This window comes from Schistocerca cancellata, chromosome 8 (genome assembly GCF_023864275.1).
Source record: "Schistocerca cancellata isolate TAMUIC-IGC-003103 chromosome 8, iqSchCanc2.1, whole genome shotgun sequence".
Classification (NCBI taxonomy): Eukaryota; Metazoa; Arthropoda; class Insecta; order Orthoptera; family Acrididae; genus Schistocerca; species Schistocerca cancellata.
In genome coordinates, this window is record NC_064633.1 from 12,489,394 (window position 1) to 12,495,393 (window position 6,000).

The following is a 6,000-nucleotide window of genomic DNA, read 5'->3' on the forward strand; positions in this document are numbered from 1 at the left end:
CCGGACTGCGCTCCAGACGCTTTCCAACTGACTGGCAGCCCGAACTCGCGACCCGAACTGGCTTACAACAGTGAACGACCAGGAAGTAATAGAAGTCGAGCAAACATACTATGAGAGGGGATATATCGATAGGCGCTGCTAGCACCGCTCGTGGTCAGGCAAAGCGGAAACTTAGTGACAGTAGTAATTTAAATTAACGTAGTGAGGTGGAAGTACGTTAAAAACAAGGTGAACACGAGCCACGCACGGCTCAAGCCGCAGTGGCATCGTAACACTATCCACTGCTACTGGAACGGCGTGTCGCAGGGTACGTGAGGCGATCAGGCAATTAAGTTCCTTCAACTTCTCGCCTATTCTGCATTATTGCAGTTACGCCAACATATTTCGGTGATTACTGGCCTTAGTCTTTTGTTTTCATCCTTTTTCGATTCTTTCCTAAGTTATTCTATCAACTTTTGTTGTTTAATTAGCCCCACAGCTTTTTCTTGTGTATTTTATTTTTGTCTAAATTGAAGACAGCAACTTCTCAGAATCATATATTATCGCTTAACTATTCTATTTCTACAATTTTAAATTTTAAATTATTTGGGTTTTCAGTTGTTACAGTTTATTACTATAATGACTTATACATTTGACAAGTCCTCTACAGATTTTACTAATGTACTCTTCACTTATTGCATACTGTGCCATTTTCGTAATTGACGAATGTGTGTAGACTTTCGATAGCGGCGTTTAACGAGCTTACGGCACAAACATATGTTGTGGCTACTGGACCCCGGTTTCGATGACCACTAGCGATAGAGACAGTATGACTCAGACAGAACCGTGTCCTAGTTTACATCATATTTTAAAGATGTGCGACGATGCTATGATGATGTTTTGTGACGATGCCACTATAGCTGTAATATGCTATGAAACTGGTGTGCGTCCTTATATTTGAAGCTCATGTTTTCATCTCTATGATGGTAATAATTTTTCGTTGTGGCATATTTTATTGTTCTGGTGTGTAATCTGTTCACTAGACATATGTTTTGAGGCAGATCTGGAGATGGTCATTGCTGATCGAAACCGGTAGTCTATGTACCAAAAGCCTTGTGATCGTTGTAAGAAAGAAAAGAAATTCATTCTGCTACCTTTCCTGTATTCCACTCTTGAGCAAGAATGGGCAGCCTTTCCTCCACAGACATATAGACACCTCGTTGAAATATATTGCTCAGTGTCTCGTATACGCGTAGTGTTGAAACTGTAGAAATATGCGAGGTAGGAAGTGAAAGAGTACCAGTGAAAAAACTTATAACGTATCAGACGATTAAACTAAGTAATGAAATGACGAAAACCACAGTGTACACCTGTGTTCTACTGTCACACATTGCACTTCCTTACCTTTTATGTGGAGAAGAAAAGTTGTCGAGCACTCACTCACCTTTTTCTCACAATTCGTTGCCTTACATCTTCTCTCCAAAATTATATTGAAAGAAGTGGCGGTTGAGCTGAATGGTGGAAATTTGTGTTGAAGGGTGGGAGTGTACTCTGCTTGGAGGATGCGAGGATAGTTTGAGGGCGTAATGTCGTCCGTCAGGAGAGGCCCACCTGCCACAGCTTCCGATCGGGTCACGACGTTTTTCAGTTTGCATTTTGCGCAACTTTGACCCCACAGTGACTTGAAAAATTGCCAGGAATGATACGTGTTTCAGATTCCAAGTTGAACTGCAGGTCCCATTTCCACAGTAGAATAACATTTGTTAGGTAAGAACAGGCAAGTCGCGAAAGCGGCGTCCATTGAAAAACTTGTACAAGGCTACCTAACAATCTAAAATTGTTCTTATTACTTCCTGTATGTTCTAAAACGCGTACTTTACTTTTCCTTAGTTGGAAGGAACGTTTCGATTCATATTTAATTTCATATTTAAATTCTTGATTTTTGAATGTTTACCGTAGTTTAAAGATAAGTAAAATAATAGAGCTTAAAATGCTACAGACGGAGAGTGAAATTTCAATTGATTAAAAATGTGCTCATCATTTGTACAGAAATATCAATAGCTGAACGTAACATATAGAAAATAACTGGCGGCAGTTGATCAACGAGGGGCAAGGCACCAATTCGACGAAGACAAATATCGACGGCCGGATGGAATGGCTGTAAGAGAAAGACTCTTTATAGAGACAAAAGAAATTATATTTAAATCGGAGGGACTGATTCCACATGTAGGTGTATCTGTTATTATTTGGTAATTCTAGTCTCTGTGGCGTCATAACCAGCTCATGTGTGAAAAGACTCTGACGTTATATCCACATTTCGGTTCATATTTCCATGTTCCGTCTAAGACTGCCTGTCATTTATTCACTGAAGTTTTTACGATTATGGCGAATTAATATCGTTCCAGAAATTTATCATTGCTGATAACCCCCTTACAAAAAGCATTATAAATAAATAAATAAATGAAATAAAAAAGTGAATATTGCTTCAAGAAGTATTTGAATCACTCAAGAAATTTTGTTTTAAACGTCGTTAATTTAAGGTTTCTAATGTTAAATAATACTCAATTTTTCCTGCTTATATTACTTAGAATAATATGTATGAGCTTTAAAGTTGCTAAACTCTTCCATAGTTAAACTGGTTTCTCTACTCCATCCTGTATCGACCGTTCGACTTATTATCATTTTTTACTATTACATCTTCCATCTTCCCCCATGAACCATGGACCTTGCCGTTGGTGGGGAGGCTTGCGTGCCTCAGTGATACAGATGGCCGTACCGTAGGTGCAACCACAACGGAGGGGTATCTGTTGAGAGGCCAGACAAACATGTGGTTCCTGAAGAGGGGCAAAAGCCTTTTCAGTAGTTGTAGGGGCAACAGTCGGGATGATTGACTGATCTGGCCTTGTAACATTAACCAAAACGGCCTTGCTGTGCTGGTACTGCGAACGGCTGAAAGCAAGGGGAAACTACAGCCGTAATTTTTCCCGAGGACGTGCAGCTTTACTGTATGAATAAATGATGATGGCGTCCTCTTGGGTAAAATATTCCGGAGGTAAAATAGTCCCCCATTCGGATCTCCGGGCGGGGACTACTCAAGAGGACGTCGTTGTCAGGAGAAAGAAAACTGGCATTCTACGGATCGGAGCGTGGAATGTCAGATCCCTTAATCGGGCAGGTAGGTTAGAAAATTTAAAAAGGGAAATGGATAGGTTAAAGTTAGATATAGTGGGAATTAGTGAAGTTCGGTGGCAGGAGGAACAAGACTTTTGGTCAGGTGATTACAGGGTTATAAATACAAAATCAAATAGGGGTAATGCAGGAGTAGGTTTAATAATGAATAAAAAAATAGGAGTGCGGGTTAGCTACTACAAACAGCATAGTGAACGCATCATTGTGGCCAAGATAGACACAAAGCCCATGCCTACTACAGTAGTACAAGTTTATATGCCAACTAGCTCTGCAGATGATGAAGAAATTGATGAAATGTATGACGAGATAAAAGAAATTATTCAGGTAGTGAAGGGAGACGAAAATTTAATAGTCATGGGTGACTGGAATTCGTCAGTAGGAAAAGGGAGAGAAGGAAACATAGTAGGTGAATATGGATTGGGGGGAAGAAATGAAAGAGGAAGCCGCCTTGTAGAATTTTGCACAGAGCATAACTTAATCATAGCTAACACTTGGTTCAAGAATCATAATAGAAGGTTGTATACCTGGAAGAATCCTGAAGATACTAAAAGGTATCAGATAGATTATATAATGGTAAGACAGAGATTTAGGAACCAGGTTTTAAATTGTAAGACATTTCCAGAGGCAGATGTGGATTCTGACCACAATCTATTGGTTATGAACTGCAGATTGAAACTGAAGAAACTGCAAAAAGGTGGGAATTTAAGGAGATGGGACCTGGATAAACTGAAAGAACCAGAGGTTGTAGAGAGTTTCAGGGAGAGCATAAGGGAACAATTGACAGGAATGGGGGAAAGAAATACAGTAGAAGAAGAATGGGTAGCTCTGAGGGATGAAGTAGTGAAGGCAGCAGAGGATCAAGTAGGTAAAAAGACGAGGGCTAATAGAAATCCTTGGGTAACAGAAGAAATATTGAATTTAATTGACGAAAGGAGAAAATATAAAAATGCAGTAAATGAAGCAGGCAAAAGGGCATACAAACGTCTCAAAAATGAGATCGATAGGAAGTGCAAAATGGCTAAGCAGGGATGGCTAGAGGACAAATGTAAGGATGTAGAGGCTTGTCTCACTAGTGGTAAGATAGATACTGCCTACAGGAAAATTAAAGAGACCTTTGGAGAGAAGAGAACCACTTGTATGAATATCAAGAGCTCAGATGGCAACCCAGTTCTAAGCAAAGAAGGGAAGGCAGATTGGTGGAAGGAGTATATAGAGGGTTTATACAAGGGCGATGTACTTGAGGACAATATTATGGAAATGGAAGAGGATGTAGATGAAGATGAAATGGGAGATAAGATACTGCGTGAAGAGTTTGACAGAGCACTGGAAGACCTGAGTCGAAACAAGGCCCCGGGAGTAGACAACATTCCATTAGAATTACTGATGGCCTTGGGAGAGCCAGTCGTGACAAAACTCTACCATCTGGTGAGCAAGATGTATGAGACAGGCGAAATACCCACAGACTTCAAGAAGAATATAATAATTCCAATCCCAAAGAAAGCAGGTGTTGACAGATGTGAAAATTACCGAACAATCAGTTTAATAAGTCACAGCTGCAAAATACTAACGCGAATTCTTTACAGACGAATGGAAAAACTGGTAGAAGCGGACCTCGTGGAAGATCAGTTTGGATTCCGTAGAAATGTTGGAACACGGGAGGCAATACTGACCTTACGACTTATCTTAGAAGAAAGATTAAGAAAAGGCAAACCTACGTTTCTAGCATTTGTAGACTTAGAGAAAGCTTTTGACAACGTTAACTGGAATGCTCTCTTTCAAATTCTGAAGGTGGCAGTGGTAAAATACAAGGAGCGAAAGGCTATTTACAATTTGTATAGAAACCAGATGGCAGTTATAAGAGTCGAGGGACATGAAAGGGAAGCAGTGGTTGGGAAAAGAGTGAGACAGGGTTGTAGCCTCTCCCCGATGTTTTTCAGTTTGTATATTGAGCAAGCAGTAAAGGAAACAAAAGAAAAATTCGGAGTAGGTATTAAAATTCACGGAGAAGAAGTAAAAACTCTGAGGTTCGCCGATGACATTGTAATTCTGTCAGAGACAGCAAAGGACTTGGAAGAGCAGTTGAACGGAATGGACAGTGTCTTGAAAGGAGGGTATAAGTTGAACATCAACAAAAGCAAAACGAGGATAATGGAATGTAGTCAAATTAAATCGGGTGATGCTGAGGGGATTAGATTAGGAAATGAGACACTTAAAGTAGTAAAGGAGTTTTGCTATTTAGGGAGTAAAATAACTGACGATGGTCGAAGTAGAGAGGATATAAAATGTAGACTGGCAATGGCAAGGAAATCGTTTCTGAAGAAGAGAAATTTGTTAACATCGAGTATAGATTTAGGTGTCAGGAAGTCGTTTCTGAAAGTATTTGTATGAAGTGTAGCCATGTATGGAAGTGAAACATGGACGATAAATAGTTTGGACAAAAAGAGAATAGAATCTTTCGAAATGTGGTGCTACAGAAGAATGCTGAAGATAAGGTGGGTAGATCACGTAACTAATGAGGAGGTATTGAATAGGATTGGGGAGAAGAGAAGTTTGTGGCACAACTTCACTAGAAGAAGAGATCGGTTGGTAGGACATGTTCTGAGGCATCAAGGGATCACAAATTTAGCATTGCAGGGCAGCGTGGAGGGTAAAAATCGTAGAGGGAAACCAAGAGATCAATACACTAAGCAGATTCAGAAGGATGTAGGTTGCAGTAAGTACCGGGAGATGAAAAAGCTTGCACAGGATAGAGTAGCATGGAGAGCTGCATCAAACCGGTCTCAGGACTGAAGACGAAAACAACAACACAACATCTTCCATATACAGGTTTAG